Genomic DNA, 17,941 nt, shown 5'->3' with positions numbered 1-17,941 from the left:
AATGTTGGTACATAGAACAAAATGAATAGATTCATAGCAGGACCAGCGCTGGGCCTAATAAATTCAAGTTTCAGGCAGAATTTTCTGGGCCTCATTGGCCTAGGAGATGGTGCGCTACCACGAATAGGCCTACAGAGAATTAATCAAAAGTATTGGCAATAATTCACAACACGAACAGGATTGTTTCAATTGAGAAACTAAATAAAACATGCACAAACCTTAGAAAGTCACAGAAACACGTCCGATTACCTCGAGTGATAAAATAGTACTGCCTCCACCTAAACGATTACACTTTCATATCTATATTCTTATAAGTCCTAGCTGTTATGGTAGCGGATTAGCTGCACTCGCGGGGCAGGGGACATCGTAAATCTTTTCCATCCTGGTGTGGCCTTTCCCGGGAAGTTTCTCCTATACAGCTATTTACCATGGATACCTCGTGTTTTGGTCCCGGGGTTTCGGGCATGAGGTTACGTATTTAGCTCAATTAGTTCGATACCAAAATTATCGGTTTGCCTATAAAAAATTATTGCTTGCCAGAATATTTCGAATTCCTAGAAAGTCACTTCTGTCGGAACCTTGACTTGAATATGATATAGGACTGGGACACACTATAAACACAAGAAAAATCGGAGTTTGCGTATTCCATTTAAAGTATTTAAAAACATTAATATTTGCCCATGTTTTTGAAGAACTTTTTTAGCCAAAAGATCACGTTAAGCTTCTGCTCATGTTTTTTTCTGCGGATCCCTCGGGCGAATTCAACTTCACAAGCTCCGTTCAATCTGCGGCTATCTATCCACTAACGTGTACGGTAAGAATTCCTCCTCCTCAGTCTGTAAATCTTGGCAGTCCTAATCAATGCAGTCAGGAATCGGTCTTACCACGCATAACATAGTCCTTTAATTTACAAGAATAATTCCGGAGTAACGTCTTCCCGGTGTCTCTCAGGATCGATGCCCGTGCGTGCACTCGCAGCAGCGACACTGCCTTTGACTGATCCGGCGAGCTTCGAGCAAAGTCCGGAGGGTCCCCTGCAGTCTCTGTCCACGCCTCTCCAACAGATCACGACCTGGCAATTTCAGGTCAGCAGTAAGTTCGAAATAGAAATGAATGAAAGCCCATGCCAGTATCATTGCACATGGTTCTTTCTTGCTCGAGTTTTTCTTGCACAGTTTCTGTGGAGTTTTTTCAAGTTGTCGTCTTGAGAATCCCCGCGACGAGTGGATAGTTCTCTTACCGGACGAAGCAAATTATTTTCTGACGCCGTAAAGCTGAAATCCAGTGATACGTTCCCGTCGCTCGCATCTCACTCGAAATGCTCTATCTCTACCATTCTTTACAATTTATTACTCTCAATGCCCGGCGTTTTTGACAATTTCTCTCCACACTGAGAAGTCGGGTCAGCTCCATGAACTGGGATGCGCCTAGAGTCAATGCTTTTGTCTGCCTGCTCTCCTGCATTATAGATCTGGCGATGAATAAGGGGAGTTGTCAAGAATGCTGCTGGGTGATTGAGATGGCGATGAAAATCACCCTCATCAGGGTGGTGGAAAAATAAAGGCGGTTTGACGTAGAAGGGTGCATTCAAGGGTACATAGAATATGAAATCCTGCCCCAAAGCGTAACTCCTGCAGATTTCATCTCAGCAAAATAACAAATCGCGGTGTTGTTGCTGTCGATATTGTTTGCATTTATTGGTTAAAGTCGGAATGAAATTAACTCGAATTTTCGATTGATACCTATAGTTTTCAGAGGATCCCTCGCACGTAACGAAAGGAATGAGTTCCTATATTCCGTAATTGCAAATATGAAATTTCAATAATAATTTTCGATTTTTTTCCAGCACCGGTAATTAGGTATCTCGTCTTGACAATGGGTTGTATCTACTTCAAAATTGCACAGTGGGCGGTGTCTTTGAGGCGCGCGATGAAGGTTCATCAATCCGCTAATAGGCGTCACTAGTGATCGGAGCATGGGCGCCATTGTTAAATTCTCTGACAGCTGGTCAGGAATCTGTGTTAATTATTCGCTTATTTCGCATCAGATAAATGATATTATCAAAAAATTCACACCCGTAGCGATATGAATGGAACGTGAGAATTCGAGATTTTATCTTTTGAAGAAATTACCAAAGTTCGTAACTTTAATCAGGTGTTTTTTGTGAAATGTCCGCTCGTGAAAGCAAAATTTCAACTACCCGCAGAGATTTTGATCAGGGTGTTTTGCTACATTGTCGTTCACAATAAGGGATTATAGAGAAGCGAGGCGACTTACGGAGAGAGCTCACTGCCTGATACGATTCTAATGTCGGTTAAACAGGCTGTTTGTTGCATGAAGAGAAACTTGTTACCAAAAGGGCAATTTTATGCATAGGGAATTTAATACCATATCATGCTCTCTCTCTGTGTTCAGACCTAAACGTCATGACTGCGGCTATTAGATATTACATTAATGAGTAAGTTACTTCTTTAATTATATGCAATATATCTTTGTTGTGAGTTATGAGATGGCTGACTCACAAGTGATGAAAAATGTCAGAACAATCCGATGCCGTTTGAGGCAGAACTTGAAGCGCACGCTGAACGGAACCGAGGGAGATCTTTGTATCATAATCGAACTGGCATGCGTCCCTCTTTTAGCAACCACCCCCTGCCTAAGATACACTTGCCACAAGTGTTAACTATTACAACTAACTATTACAAAAACGATCCCTTCGTTCCGTACACGGTTGCGCCTGTGTCCTGTTTTATACCAACCTTTTGCGTCAACTCTAGTGACACAGTTAATTGACTCTGCGCTGTTTTATTTTGACAATTAGTACGGGCAGCGTTTGAAACTGAAGTTAATTGATAAAACGTTTTCAAAATGTTTCAAAGTGGTCTTCGTCAAATTAGTTACATTTGAAGGATTAAATAGCAAGTCACGTGACCTTTACAGCAGACGCGGAAAAAAACTTTTGCAGGTGCATCAGGACCTTTTACCGGGATCCTGGCCATAGATATTGCTAATTTGTTTTGACTTATCCGTTGTAATTATTGGCAGGATTGCAAAATCAGAAAGCATCACAGAGAGATGGAACCGGGGCTTTTGACACAAAGGCACACGACCTAAAATGGTTTGTCCATCCCAAGAAGAACATCACTGCCGTCGGAACATCAGGTGATTCTTGTCAATTTATGCTGGAATAGATGCTCTTTAGCTTGGTGACAAAGGTGTTCTGATGATGATATCTGTCAACACAGATTCACAAACAGGAATTACCAGTATTTGCGAAGTGACCTGGACCGTGTTGTTGTTTTTCTCCACTTGTTATAACGTATTGAATATCGTATGGAGCAGATACTTATAGATTGGGAACAAATGAAGGTAAACGAAGTCCTATCATTTCAGTTTGATGATTTTGAACAAAGAGGATGAATAACAACAGTGCTATCTCTGGTGAATGATACGGATTCTGAAAGAGGCTGTAGGCAACAGATTTCGACCCCACAATAGCAACATGCACATTCGTTCGCCGCCATCTTGGTTGGTCTGGAGGGAAAATACATGTACAACAATGCGTACATTTCAATGTACTTCCCCCTCAACACTGCGCCATAAAATTTAACTCGAAATGTTTGAAAAAAATCAATCTCTAACTCTAACTCTGAGAGTAAAAATACTAGAAGTGGGAAGTTTAGCGATACCTTTATCTATTTTCATGTATGATGAGATGTTACTGCGAGTATTGACACACGAACACCTCACGAGAAAGATTTATGACCAGTAAAGAAAGAACTCCTTGAAGTGATTCAGCCCAATTTGAATCGAATCAGACTTGTTCAATTTAACTCTAAATGCAGTAGAAATAATTAAGTGGGAACATGACGAATAAGTATTCTGCGGAGACATCCCGTTTTGTGTTTGGTGACCGAGGCATGATTCAAATTTCAACCTGTCATGTCATAATGCTACTTTGTGCGTACCGGTACTTAAATATTTTGTCGTTGTCGAACCGGGGAGTTTTTATATTTTCTATTGTAAAATTCGTGTGAGATAAATTCAAATGACACAGGTACATTTTGCACTATAATTATCGCAATATAAGATCAATTTTAAGGAAAATCGCTCTATTTTACTTAGTAATTCACGCGTGAATTTGAAATGAGTGAGTCGGTCGAAACACATGCAGCGCGCTTTAACAATTTTAAATGTAAGGCTACATCAAATCTTCAATTATTGCAAATGCCCATAACCTGTTATTATTTGGTATCACAAAGCTGGTGCAATTCTAAATCGCCCCAAGTTTTTCTCTGCGACATATTTTAATCGTATTGAATGTTTGACACTTTGTATTTAGAAATGCCCCGCACAAGGTAGAGGTCACTGGCCGTCCTACCGATCAAGGTATACGAAACGAAACAAGTTTTTGTAACACAAAAACTTGGGTGTTGTCTTCGTGAAAAAGTGATAAAGACTACACAACTGAATGAAAACGGGTAAAACTGTGTCAAATGTTTAAACTAGTATCATGGTTTTTACAAGATCATTGAGATTTTTCTCCTATTAGGAACTTGTATGGTACATCTTAAATTGTACAAAGGCGAATAAAAGGAAGACAAGATCTTTGGTGTGACGAGATGGGGACAAGGTATTGGGAAAACATTCTTGAAAAGATTATAAGAATAAACGTGATAAAATCCAACAAAGATGACAGAATTTTACAATAGGAATATGTTTGTTGAAATTCTATGCCAAACATTCGTGAAATTTGCCAACAGCGTTTAATAGAGTTGAGTAAATTGGTAATGAACAGCTTTATATGTGGTCACGTTCTGACTCGCCCGTTAATAATTGTGTTACTCGGACATCCAACAACGTTTTATTTCATTAAAGCTATATCATATGTTTGCAAAAATTTGTATCAAACTATCTCTGAGGAAGAAGTTTCCTGGTCTTGCTTTGCAAAGCATGGAATAGCGTCATTGACTGGCATCCTAGGTCCAATAGGTCCTTCGTCATGTTATGCAGCCATAATCCAAACGGCGCATAGATCACGCAATTACACAGTATCCCTTGTTACAGGTGCATTTCTTTAATCCCTTTTTGATCCCTTAGACATACGACGCCATAACACTTGTTCAATATATATAATAATCATGTTCCGTGGAATAATTGAGCTTAAAATCTCGTCTTTGGCTTTTTTAATGTTAAGTACCTACAGTACTAGGCGACTAGGCAGCACTGCCGTTCATGACAAACACAACAAGCTATACCATGATACTTCTAGTTGCAGTCCACATTTTAACCTCCATGTATTATGCATACAAGAAAAAATTAAAAGGAGGGACTTTTTCAAACCACAGTTAGTTATCGTCTTCATTTAGCCAACCGAATGAGCCCCCCAATAGTTCTTGATGATAGTTATGAATCCAAATTTGTAAATTAAGTAGCTCTAAATGATCTCAATGTATGAACCTCCTTTACAAGCTAATTATTGTATTTATTCATTATAAGACTTATGAAAGGACATTTTTATCTGCATGCCAAATGGTATTTCATGAAAGAAATTACGGTTTATATTAGCACTTAACTGACAAAGCTGCTTTATTCGGCCAATATCGGTGATATAGGGAACCCCACGGTTTGTAAAATCCTTAAATATAGTAGCTTTCATGCTTGCGTGTCATTTACAATGTGGTGTGGCTTATGACTGAGATAGTCGCCGAGTTGATCTTTGATAGTTTTGAATTCGTTCTCCGCATCCCAAAGTTAATACGCTGGGTTCGAAAATGTATAGATTGCTGTTAAACTCTACAACATAAATGTTGCCACAACTAGGAGCTACTATGGGTAAGCTAAGCCAGAATTACTGACGGACACTGCAACTACAAATTATGTTTAATTGATAGATGGAAATTCTAGATGTAAAATTCACAATGTGATCGTAAATTGAGAAATCATCAACCAGAGGTCATGCTCAAAGATAGGTGGCAGCACTTCCGTTTGATTTTTGGAAAATGTTTGAATAGACAGATTCAGGGCCTAAACGCAAGTCTTTGCAGAGAGTGTGCAGGCCCTGAATCAGAATATTTAGCAGACAAACGCTGTTTAGGTAACACAAACTCTCCCATACCTTTTTCATTTCACCGAACAGCACCGAAAACAACAGCAGAATACGCTGCAAAAACCTAATTAATGAATTAACGTGACGAACCAATGTCAATTTCATATAGCTCTCGGCAGAACAGCGGGACAATCAAATGCATAATATTATTACTCCGTGCCTTTTGTTTGAAGGAGAGCTAATTCTTAGCTTTGGGCTATGGCTTGATAACCATGGCATATATAGATGGCGATGCCCCGAGCGATCGAATAAAAAAGGCCCGGCAGTGCTTTTTCGGAGCAATAAGTTGCCTTTTTTTGTTCACTCGTGGTTTGCTGACAGAATGAGCCATGAATATATTTTATATTGTTTATTAACGTTCGAAGAATTTTGGTTGGAAAGATAATTTCAGTAGCAAAAATTCTTGTCCGAAAATAAGAATTTCTAGTATTTAAATAAAGGCACGCCAAGCTTGACCACGTCACTTTCCTCTCTTGATGGTTATGTTGTGTTGTTAAGGTATTGTAGAAAGGCAGAAACAGTTTCCACCTTAGCCGGGATCTCAAGCATCCTCGTCTTTGTGTCCATAGCGGATTTGGTCCCCATCGATCGTACATTGAGCTATAATGAAAATGTTTTTTGACTCTAGTGGGTTGAGTGGTTTTGACGGGCGATAAATCGATCAAGGACAATTATTGGCTTGGAGATAAGTGGGATTTTCTAATAGGCTTCTTAAGGGGGCAGCTTTTCTGAGCTGCCAAGCCCAAGAGTGTTGGTTTAGAACTCTTTTGGGAGAGTCAACCACTAGCTTAGTTTTCCCCAAAAAATTCTGCTGTTGTTAATGATGACTTATGAGAAAGAATGACTAAGAATGACACAGAGGCATCCGATGTACATTGTACTTCAGTGCTTTGCACTCGCCTCTCATTGCTGTGATGCTGGCTGCAACAAATCGTGGGGACTACTTCCCAAAAGAGACTGATGATTTTACCTCGGCAGGAAAATAGAATGCAAACTTTACGGCGAAAATAATGTATGACACTGGTTGATATGAATAACGAACGTACTGAACACTTAGGATTCATTTACACACACTAAGCATGAGCACAAAACTGAAGTAAAAGAATGTACTGGTCATGATTATACACATCACCCACCTGCATTATACTTAATGTTGATATCTGGTTGATACCTTGAAAACAGTTCTAGAAGGCAAAAACATGCCAATACAATAAATCAAGGCTTGTCGTGATTTTGAAAATCAATAAAAAAATGATTAAAAAAAATAAAGAGAAAAAGAGAAATTGTCATTTACACGACATCAAGCATAACACTCACCGAATAAATAACAATCCAATTAATCCACGTAAAAATAACTAAAACAATCAGTTGTCAATTTCACTTAGTCCAATTGACAGAATGAGACCCGTCGGTAGCGAATTACATTTGCATTCGTCAATTTCAGCAGCAGACTCACTAAGTCCACTGGAAGTTCCACTTGTCAGTTTCACTAAGTCCAACTGAAGTATTGCTTGTCAATTTCTGTAAGTCCAACTGAAGTAGTACTTGTCACTTTCACGTGTCCTTACGCCTAAGTGCCTCCTAGCAGGTCGATGCTAACTATGCCAGGCGGGTAGGCTGTCGTGTTTATATGCTAGCAAAGATAGGTATGCTAATCACTCGGATGAATTATTGTCTGTGCTTTTGTTGGGGTGTCAGAAATATCGTGACGCCCTGACGTAAGACACGTAATCTTAAGATGCTGTTTTAAAGCGGGCCTGTGATGGTATCCTATGAGTACGTAAAGTCATCCAAGGGCTTTCAGTCCTCTGTGATTTTTGCGGGATTTAGAATTGATTCCGTTTAGTAATTAACTTCTCCCCAAGTGTGCACGTAATCGTCCATCTAATCATTGTTCAGTGCATCGCAAACATTTCTCACCCGTGCAAGCGCCATGCGAAACTAACCCAAGCGCTCCCATGCACCGGTTGTAAACATCGGCAGCTAATTTATTCAAGAAAAGGCGGAGTTAGTATTCATATCGCATTTGATTGACGTTTCTTTGATGTAAGCGGCTCGCCTACGGCGACGGTGCGACCAATAGCGCTGAATAGAATTCTCAGCCATGCCATTCCTATTGGTAAAGTTGACAGACTGACGTCATCCGCCAATACGCTATTGAATGGGCGCTCAGTGGAAGCTATTGATCGAGTATTTATTGCATATGATTATTTTTCCAGCCAATCAAAATGATAGCTCACCTGAATTGGAGACTAGCAGATATCAAGGTATGCATTCTTTGCAGCGCTAAGCAATTGTTAGTACGCGCATTACAACGTTTCAAGAGCAGGTTTATTCTTCATAAGTTAGTATGGTCATTTTTGCAAATTTTCCCGAAGGGGCTTATTTCAAATCTTTTGACGGCGATTAAATGCACTCACAATACAATACGATGGATATATCGCCTCGACTTCAAACAGACCAAAAGTTTTGTGGAAAACAACTTCCCGCTGCGCAGGCCTAGATTGACGCCAGCGCTCCAAGTTTTTCTTCACTCCTTCACAAAGCATGACATAGACTATTTGTGTCCTCAAATGCCGTCCTCTGTTCGTTTTATGAGTTTGTAATGGCATCTTTGTGAGGCTTTTGTGTCCACAGATAGGTGGATGCTCTTTGAGAGTCGATGGAATTTCCTTCAAGTTTATTAACAATAAGTGGTAATTTATCAAATGAGGTTTTCTGTTATGATATAGCCATTTTGTGAGACACATTTCGCGGAGTGCTGATAACACACCAAATGTGTCAAATGGACAATACGATAATATCTAAAGAGTAAAACCTCTATAATACGACACAATCTCTATACCAGCGTCCCTCCCTGACAAAACTCCATTCTTGCATCCACCTTCAATATTTACCTCTCTGATCTGGCATTCCAATGATGTTAATCGGAAACTTAATTGCTGAAATCCGGATAAGAGAGGTTTTTGTGGATGACACGATAACACCCACACCCGTCACAGTTGGGTACATGGATGATATCTTATAAAAAGCTTGTGACACGTGTAAATTTACAGGCAATCAACTTATAAGAAAGTTCCGTTTAAGTTAATGACTTTTATAGGGCAGAGGTGCCACAAATTTGGTCAAAATGCTTGGAAAAGTAAAATTACCATGAATCATCGCAAAGCATATACTGTCTGGTAAAATAACTGTCGTATGACCCATTATCTGCTACACTACAGCCTTAATCTATCGTATGATCCACTTATCCACAACTTTACAGCCTTAATCTGTCGTATGACCCACTATCTGCAACGTTACAGCCTTAAGCTGTCGTACTATGACCATCTATAACAGCCTTGATCTGTCGTATGACCCACTTATCCACAACGTTACAGCCTTGATCTGTCGTATGACCCACTTATCTGCAACATCGCAGCCTTAATCTATCGTATGACCCATTATCTTCAATTTTACACCCTTAATCTGTCGTATGACCCATTATCTTCAATTTTACACCCTTAATCTGTCGTATGACCCACTTATCCGCTGCTCTGGTATCCGTCTTACATCACCCGCTTTTATGTACGATGTATTTTATTTGTAACAGCAAGTATACTTGTACTTTGACCAGCATTGTTCGAAATCAGAACCGCAGCCCTTGTTTAAAACTGACATTCCTGATGCAGTGCTTGCATAGAGCTGCTACGATCTGGCCTCTTGATATCCATTGCAGATTCAAATCCAAATCACACGACATTGAAATCTCATCCGTGCCAAGGGCGGTGTAATTTGTATCCTTGATCCAAGGATTTCGCAACATTACGTTGGGAGTAAACAATAGTAACTTGATTACCACACCCAACTGATTAATACAGGAGATTTCCAGACGCCGAGCGTAGTCCGACAAAATTGGATTAACAGCGTTTTGCTGCAAGGTTGTGTTAATTTCATCCGAGGTTTTTGGCAGAAAGGATCATGGCGGTCATAGTGGCGTGTACGTGTACATAGCAGTACAGAAGAGCATGCATACTGACGTGACCTATATTGCCGCCGACAAAATATTGTTCCAGCAGTTCACGAGTCGGAATCGGTGAAGAATGGATATTGTATTTTACATTTTCAGAGATACGGCAGAACCAATACGTTGAGTTAAACATTTAACTCCCTGGGTATATCAGTGAAACCAGCACGCATTTTAGTGCTTTACTGTACTGTTGTATGTTGCATTACTGATGACCCACAACACATCAAATCCGACAATGTACATGTATACATACTACATAAATGCTTTTTCTGTTTGTAGGCCTACTGTAGTGACACATATTGAACACAAAAAGACAAATTGATGAAATGTACAAAATGATAGCCAATCTGAAAACCAAGTTCGTACATGTAGCCCAGGGTGATGACCCACGCTGGTGGTCGCAGCAAAACTAATTTTCCCTCGCTAACTTAATCGTCTGCTTTGGCAGATGTTTTCAAATTTTCCATCAGCACTTGCTTCCAGCTATCATGATGACTTGTTTGACTCTCTCCTCCATTATTAGTATCATTCGATTTGGGCAAATCTGATTGCAATTAATTTCTCTGAACGTATGATTATCTTTGATGCCATTTTCTCTCGTGCCACATGGGGTGTTTTCCGCCATGTTGTTTAATTTGCATATGTTTGTTGTGGTACAAATAGATGCTAAACGGACAGTCGTGGTCCGATCAACATCACTGATCATGCATTTAGTCACATACCAACCATCCTCGAATACCAGGTTCAGCTGCATGCTTCTCCCCTCGCACACGTGAAAGGCTCCAGAGCTCAGGATGCATACATTGTACATGTAGGCCTACCAACTTAGCACCAAACAAAAACGGATGCAGAGTATTGTACATGTATAAGAGGCTGACTTTCATTTCAAAATATTGCAGCTGCTGATTTACGATGAATCATTCCCGAATCCCTATCTAATATGATCCACTACTTTCTATCATTACCATTAATCATATTCTGGTTAATCATAATTAGCAGTTACTGATGATACAATGATTTCTTTTCGCTCTGCTGCTGCTCCTGCCACTGACTCCGCCATCCAAGCAATGGGATTGTTTGCTTCACTTATCCGTCACACGAATTCGAAAGACGCCGCCTGTTTGGAAAGTGATGAAGCTCGTTGAAGAGCAATGGGCTCTAACTTGCCAGCGAAAAAACGAGGATTTCCAGTTATCATCCGCAAGATTGTGATGACATGCAGAACTGTGTACATTCTAAACCAAATGCGGTATGCGTGTGCATTTGAAGAGCAATTTACCATTGCTGTCATACCCTCTTCACCACGGACCACACCGTTACAATCATTCTACAGGGTCATTGATGATCAGTGCCAGGGGCTACCCATCTGCCTCAAATCTATTGGTATCCACTGTCATAATATTTTGGAATCTCGTCTAAGGATTCAGTATAAAGGGCTTTCAGTAGCCTGTTTGTGACATGTTGGCAGGGTACATATCAACTGGATAATTGTGAGTGTCTGTGGACCAAAGGTACTGTTATACCCCTTTCAAGTCATCGCCGATTTTGGGCCGATGTTAGCTCATGTATTTTGAGTTGTAAGGTTTAATAATTTTCGGTAGAAGTTAACATCTACAACGCTTTCGAGGCCAAACTGTGACAGAAACACGGTAACCATGAGAAAAAAACATTGGCCCACCAAAGTGACCAAAGCACTTATGATCACATCAAAGTTTCATTCATTAAAAAGTTCCGCACCCAAAATCAGCGCGATGCCCGAAGGTGGGGAAGGCAAGCGGTATCTTTGAGCGGGGAGGCCGGCCCCTTACGACACAGCGGTGGAGGATTCCTTTACGCAAGGCAGAAGATGGGCATTACCCCAGTATTGTCCTTGACCAGCGCCGCCTAATTAGCGGGTCCATATCGCCAAACATGCAAGCGAGAAAAGACTGATTTTATTTGGGGGGGTAGAAACTAACTCTCGGGCCAAGTTTGGATCGCATGCAGAACTGAATCTGAATTCTTTGATGTCATCACCGCCGCTTTTGACAAGCCGAAACGGTTGATATTTGGATGGATATAGATTTTTTGGTAACCGGACCATCACCAATTACCTTAGGGGTAGAATGTGATGAGCGTGGACTGGACAGTCATCGGTTTATGTAAGTATTGAGATTTGGAACCAATGCATCGCTTATTATTGCGTTTGCAAAAGGTAACATCTTGTTGCAAAGGTGGAAGCGCCAGCCACAATGGATTGGACTATCTCTCGGTCTTTGCCCTCTCATGGAAGCAATGCAAGTATAAATGGCCCTTTGCGGGTATAGAATAGTGCGAAAGATACGAGTTTCGCCAGATCGGTATTTCGACAGTTTCTTGGGATGGGAAACATTTAGAAAAAATGTCTACTTACATTACAAACTCTGTTCTTGTAAAAACCGATAGATCGGCAGCACCAAAAGTCATGAAACGATCACAGGAGATGGCCCTAGTTCTGCAGAAGAAGCTGAAGTAACCTTACCACCTTCGACAAGAAAACTGAGCTTCACATCAAATCGAACCACGTTTAGGTCATCAACGCACAAAAAGCGTGCGGAAATCCCAAAAAATGTCGGAAACAGTATGCCTATATGTTAGGATAGAGATATACCCACGATACGGAGATCTATTACTAATGGGTATGTTTTTTTGGACGAATGTAATATTACCCTTGCTAGTTAAGGCGAGAAGGGCCTTTAATCCCCTCGAGCCGTGTAAGGGCTTCAGACCCTGATAAGCGTTGCCCTTCAAAAATCCCGAGAGGGATTAATAACGTAACGTTCCTTTTTCGCTTGGCGTACGCAAAATCAAAACAACTGTCTGAATAAGGAACCTTCAGTGCTGGTTTCAAGTGGCAGATGTTCAGCTTCTTTTTCAACCAAGAGACACCATTTAAGATCTTTTTTACAGTTTTTAAAACAACAACAAATGCCGTCTTAATAGAAAGACCATAACATTGTCAGAAAAAATATTTCGGATTGTATATCAGAAAGACAACACGGCCTAAGGTATTAGCTCGTATAATTTTAATGTGTTTTGGATTGATTTTTTGACCCATTAAGCTTGATTGGCAGATTAATTTCGATCTATGGTACTTTAATAACCAAGGGCCACTCGAATGTGACTTGTAGTGGTTTTGGTACTGTTGGTCTCACAATGTGACCAAGAGTATGTTTAATGTGCTTAATAGTGCTTGCAAACCGCGGTAAGACACACCCGCGAAATGTTGACTTCTTGACTGGCACTTGTGCCATGCGACACTGATCAGTGTCAAGTGCAAATCGCTTTAGGATTTCCACCACGAGCCTTCAATGGTAACTCAGTGGCTATATCTGACAAGAACTATTTCAAAGGTAAAATTGTAAACCCCGAAAAGACCCCGAGAGCCATTCTAAGACCTATTTCGTTGAAAATAAAATGATAGATATTGAGACTATTATTTCATTGTAATTGCATCGATCAAAGCATCGGTCCTACCTTGTCCAATGTCGCCTACTCGGTCGTGCCTTTCTGCTCTCTTGGGCACACCCGGCCGCGCGCCATGTCCAAGTTTCCGTATCTCCTTTTGCGTAACGTTCCCTATATCATTTTAATTGGGCCATTCTCTATGAAGACTATAACAAGAAGTGCTGTTTGTTGTAGTATCGCCAATGTTTGTCTTCATTCTATCTCATAAACGTAGGAATACCCATGAATCGCGCCAGGAAACGGCCTCATTAAAATCCAGTACAATTCATTGAGAACTTCAATGAGAAATATCGTAGAACTTGTAAGGGGACAAATGGTGGATTATCTCTTGAAATCCTCTGATTTCAATACCAGATAGTCGCGTTTTGATACACATAAACATCCCATTGTAAGGGAAGTTGAATACCTAACTATCTTGTCTTCAGGTACCTTGTTGTGCCTAACTGGAGGACAAAGGAACAACCCCTTGGCGATACTCCGCGGGAAATAATTTCATAAAGGTGCAATACTTAAAATATCTCGGCGTATTAAAACATCATTGCGGATTAAAACGCGCAGTTAGAATGAAATATTTCAAATAACCCGTCACGGTGTTTGTCGTTTTTAAACAATCTGTTGCGAGTTTTGTTCGTGGGTATTCAATATTTCACAATAAGACGGAAACATAATGCTATCTAACAAAATACAGATGTATTGTTGATAATAGGAGCACATTTCGGCACAAATTCTTGTTGCTTTTGTCTCAAGGTGTCTAAAGGGTAAAATTATTTTTCTTCTCTGATTTTCTCATGCAAATCCGGACCCTGGGAGTTTTCCTAACTATAGATTACTGATCTCAGTATGATCTTAACATGTATCAAAAGAGATTATATATACGTAAAAATATCGAAGTATGTAAGCCTACAACTGTACACGTACGTACGAGTACGTCACGAATGATCGATGGAAATTGTTTAAACGACTTCGTAGTTTGTCATCTGTAGCTTTTCTTGGGGTTGCAAAACCTGCCTGTTATCTTTTCCCCCTCAGTCTTGCGAAAGCAGCAAGCGGACACAAGGTCAGATCAACTGATGCCAATAATGAAAATAAATCAAACTTCTTATCAGTAAAGACAACTATTTATACTCAACATAAACCGTATTTACTCTCACCAATCTCGGGCGTGGGCGTGCGACCTTCAGCAACAACCTTGTGGTCACATAGAATGCGCAATAAAGCTATACATCTCGTAGATAGCGCTAACACTTTCAAATAGGACGAGATACCTTCTTCACTGGCATTGACGATTGGTGATAAATCCTATTGAGTTAGCCATTTACCAAGAAGGAGACCCATTGACAATTTTTAGCACTTAGTAATACATCTATAACAATGAGAGATATCACGACATCTTTAATAAACGTCTTATCGTCTGCTGAAACCGGAAGTGAGGCCATAGACGGCGATGGGAGCATTCTTGACCTCTTCCGGTCTTTTCAAAATGGCAGCCTTGGCAACAGGGATGATGGCGTTAGCGCACTGCAAGGGCTTCTGATGAGATATCTTTATAAGGTTTACGAATTTCAGGGATATCTCACAAGGATTCGGATGGTCTCCTAAGGAATGATTGCATTCCTTCACTCTTGCACTGTATCGTGTTCATGTTGCTGTACAGATGTTTGATTTATGGCAACGGTTTGGTGTATGTTTGAGACCAAAACCATCAGGGTTCAGCATCTTTCAGGTGCACAACATTGGCATGGCATTTTGATCAACACATTTTATGGAGGAGATGACCAGTTAGCTGTAACTTTTGGATGCGTAACCGATATCATGAGTTCATTAGGTGCAGAGATTCTAACCTACAGGACACCCAGTCTGGATGCAAAGATAATCCGCAGACAGATAGCCAGATACGCTTCTGTCGGAAGAAGCATTCACTCCTCAGCGGACTAGCCTCGACCCGTTGTGACACCTCCACCTTGAAGTTAAATCCAGCCTGAAGGCAGCACTGGGTCAGGTATTCCTTGCTAAACTATAGATCCCCTCCCCCATGGTTAGCAAAGTAGGGATAGGGTTCATACACCTATCCATGACAGGTAAGATCCTTAGATACAAACTCCCGCGTTTAGGTGCAACTTAGTAAGCATTATATTAAACAGATCGAGGAAGAAACTCAGTTACTGAATTATAGCAATCCCTCAATCCTGAAAAGAGAGGAACCGTATCCATTACAGGAAGCACCCTTCGAGACGGACTCCTGCGGTGGAAGCCAATGTTTAACACTGCAGAGCTTCGGCTTGTATAACCAGTATAACCTTCTGGTTATAAGATTTCATTTGTGAGGAGCCCTGGATGAAAACAACCATGGTCAAGAGTGCATCACCCCAGCGGTTGAAATAGCCCCCAACTGCCTTTTGCCTATGTAATGAGTCGTTAGGCCACCTGCCAAAAATCGAATCTTGTGGTTTGTTTTTGGTCGACCATTACTGAGTCAAAAAGGTACTGGGTACATTAAAATCTACATGTATTAATAATTCTGCCCGCAAAAGGTCTCCAATCACGCATAATGATTCTCAAAACAATATTTTTTCGTCCTCGACGCCCCTAACTTTAGGAGGGGTGAGGAAGCACTTTGCAAGTGAAATCAAAGAAACAATCTTCCACGCCAATGTACCCCAAAAACCAACAATCTTCCACCCCGTGTGCCCCGAATAGCAACATTCTTCCAGTCGAATATACAGCGAAAAGCAACACCCCTCAGCAGACGCGTTTGAAGGAAATTGACGGAAGCCGCTTTTAAAAACAACAGTTTGTTCACTTCCACAACAGCCGGGGGATTACCGTTACAAAATACCCGCCCTTGATGCGAATTTGCCAGGCAATGCACACAAAGTCAAACAAAAAACGACAACCATAAACATAAGTATCAACATCTTGGCTATAGAAGATTTGTGGTTCAGGTGTTTCGCGAATTGGTTTAATTTGCCCTAACTAGCCCTTAAGGTGTTTGGAGAGTGATTTCTTAGTACTAATCTTTGCACTAAAGTTGTGGTAAGTCTGGATAGAAACAGTTAGATTGTAAACATTAGGCCTAATGGCTTGCTTTCTATTTTGCAGCGATTGCTAATGATATTGCGATTGCGCTTGTACGAAAGCCAGTAGTTACAATTTCGCCTTCTTGGCTTTCGTCAGAATACGCTTCTCCTTATACATGGTGTAGTAGAACTCATCAGCGGTGTATGACCTTTCAGATCTTTACTAGGTGCAATATTCTCATTGAGTTTTCTCCGTCGGCCATCTTTGCCCTGAAATCGAGGGACAGGAAAATGGTCGTTGACACGGGTACGACCAGCTTTGGCAAGGCGAATAATTCCGGTATTTGACTGAGATTTGCACCAAATAACTCTATGCGAATTCGGTCAAAGGCTAGTTGTTGATTTAATGCTGTTCTTGGCCACTTCTGAACCCAACTCTGATATTATTTAAAGTTATCCCAAGTGTTTACACGTCAAAACGGGTTCGGCAGACCACGAAATATTACCTCGGGCTCTGAACTGCCAGAAGGTACATGTTTTCCGTACAACCTGAAAAGGCGGTAGCATAAGCCTCATTATAAAGTTTACACTAAAAACAATTTTAAAGAGTTTGGACGGGGAAAGAAACCCACGCTATCTCGAGGAAGGCAAGGACTTTTGAGGCGGCAAAATTCACAAGGATCTCAAGTTGTCCAATCAAAACACTCCATGGAAGGCAAAGTGACGCACTTCCGCGTTGATGAGCATGATATAAAACACGGACGCTATCTGCTCTGTCCGGGACATCGATACCTAGATCTCATTCTCAATGAGCTTTTGAAAATTTGTGGAAGATTTGAAGAAGGTGTTCAAGTGTCTTGTCCGTGGTTCCTCTTGTCAAATGGGGCAGTGGCTTTCAAACGCCACACAATGCCAAAAGCAATAGTAGGCTAACTAAACCTTTAGTATCAATGTTTTTCTAAACATTCCCAATTATCTTTCAAGTTGTTTGATTCCTTAGAATAGTGCACTCTCCGACGCAGAAGTTACACGAATAACTGCATTTTTATGTATGATTCTAAATCTCGATGAGGAAGAGTTTCCGAAAAGTGCACTCTCCGATGCCGAAGTTCCACAACACGCAGTGCATTTCGATATCATGATTTTAGACTTCATATATCGGAGAATTTCAATGGGTATTTCAAGCTTCATCTGATGTATACTTGATCAAGAAAGGGCAGTGGCTATTCAGCCGAAATGAAGCATTGGGAAAACTGAATGAAGATTCAGCGAACCATGTGCAAGTTCTGAGACTGGGGCCGGCCTCCATTCACGCGCTGG

General features: G+C 40.8%; 1 protein-coding gene across 11 annotated transcripts in view; it reads right to left on the bottom strand.

Moving 5' to 3' along the window:
- LOC135492361 (paired box protein Pax-6-like) overlaps nt 1-17,941 on the bottom strand; it is a 129,794-nt gene that overhangs the window by 73,955 nt on the left and 37,898 nt on the right. The window contains exon 1 of one of the 11 annotated variants that reach the window (XM_064778782.1): nt 13,614-13,776. The exons of 8 other annotated variants lie outside the window; for them this stretch is intronic. The gene's annotated coding sequence lies outside the window, so the exon portion shown is untranslated. Of the gene's footprint in view, nt 1-218; nt 362-7,426; nt 8,022-13,613; nt 13,777-17,941 lie in introns of those variants that run through there. 2 more of the 11 variants (XM_064778781.1, XM_064778783.1) reach the window with 2 other exon arrangements.

This window comes from Lineus longissimus, chromosome 8 (genome assembly GCF_910592395.1).
Source record: "Lineus longissimus chromosome 8, tnLinLong1.2, whole genome shotgun sequence".
Classification (NCBI taxonomy): domain Eukaryota; kingdom Metazoa; phylum Nemertea; class Pilidiophora; order Heteronemertea; family Lineidae; genus Lineus; species Lineus longissimus.
This window is presented reverse-complemented; position numbering and strand designations above follow the sequence as displayed.